Source organism: Myodes glareolus, unplaced genomic scaffold (genome assembly GCF_982192425.1).
Source record: "Myodes glareolus unplaced genomic scaffold, mMyoGla1.1 HAP1_SCAFFOLD_46, whole genome shotgun sequence".
Taxonomy (NCBI): domain Eukaryota; kingdom Metazoa; phylum Chordata; class Mammalia; order Rodentia; family Cricetidae; genus Myodes; species Myodes glareolus.
The window spans coordinates 1,650,910-1,652,500 of NW_028263219.1; positions in this window are offsets into that span (position 1 = coordinate 1,650,910).

Here is a 1,591-nt window from a genome sequence, read left to right on the forward strand (position 1 = left end):
ATATCTGTAAGACTCCTCGCTTCTAGACATGTCGTCTAGACTGATGAGTCTACTTGGGAGAGAGAACGGAGATCGTGAGGAGGCCAGAGTGAGGGAAGAAGAAAGCTGGCCCCAGATCTCACAGGGAACCATGGAGAAATCAGTGGTCCTGGGAAGAGAAAGTGAGTTAGTTAGTTCCCCACTAGCAGGGACTAGAGAGATTGCTGGATGTGATGGCCTTGAGTCTTCCAGGGCTAGGGTTCAGGAACTGGGGGTTTTCTGGGATGTTTCTCTGCGTGCCTAAAGATGGACGGTAGTTGATTGGACAAAGTCAGGAATTGGCAAGCATGTAGCCTTTTGCTAGAGATGCTCTTCATTCACGCTGAGTGCCGAAGGGGTCAGTGAGATTTCAATACCAGCCAGTGCTGCTTATCGCCCCCCCCCCCACTCCTTTTTGTTGTGTACCAGTCATAATAGAAAAAGGGAGAGTGAGTCGTGCTCCGCCAAAGCCTGATTTTACCATGCTTTCTATCACAGCCATTAGCAGGGTTGAGGCATCAACCTAAGGTTTCTGGCTTTCCAGTTATGAATGACACCCTGGTCTCCGGGTTCAATCTGAGAGCTATTTAGAGACAGTGGGTGAGAGAGTGGGAAGAGACTGCAGTTTTTTTTCTTTTTTCCTCTTCTTTTGTCTTTTTCCTTTCTTTTCTTTTTTTGTGTTGTTTTGTTTTGTTTTGTTTTTGAAGAAAGGGTTTCTCTGTGTATCTTGGGCCATCCTAAAACTCACTCTGTAAACCAGGCCATCCTTGAACTCAGAGAGATCTGCCTGCCTCTGCCTCCCCGAGTGCTGGGATGAAAGGCACGCCCCCACCACCACACACAGCCTGGCTGAGAACGCTCCGGGTGTCCTGGGCCGTTAGTAAGTGAGGATGGCTTTGTGTGTGTTGTGAATCTTTATGATGAATCTTTATGTCCTATGCTTCAATGACATGAGTCTGAAGCATCAAGCAAGCGAGTTTGGCACCCACCCCTATACTACCAGGCTTCTTCTGAGAGCACATGGCTGAGGTCTCTGAATAAGGCTTAGAAAGCTTTGCCCTGGAAAGCAGGTAACGTCTGAGAGACACACACTCTAGAAAGAAGGGAGGATCGACTAATACCCACAGAGGGGGAGACTCAAGTCAGAACCCGCTCGGACAAAGTCTCATCTTTCAGTCACTTCCCGAGCCAAGGAAGAAAGGAAGGACCACAAAGATCTCTCCTTTTGTGTCCTTTGCACACTCTTCTCTCACTCCGATGGACATTGTGATTCAAGTGGGCCTCGTCCCCCTTTTCCAAGGCATGTTCATTGTGGCTCTAGATCAAGGAATCTGATTTTTGTCGTGTGGCATACTCTATCTCCTCGTTATCTATGACTGAGAATTTTGATGTCTCACAAGTTCATCACACATTTGCAAACTTAGGAAGACCGAAATGAATTCTGCTGAAGTTTTGGGGTAATTTTTATGAACTACGGGACTCACTTTGTTCCGACAGGACACGCACTCACAATCTCTCATCACACCCACATAGTGGAACAACTTTGCGGTTCCTCCATCATGTGCTTATCGCT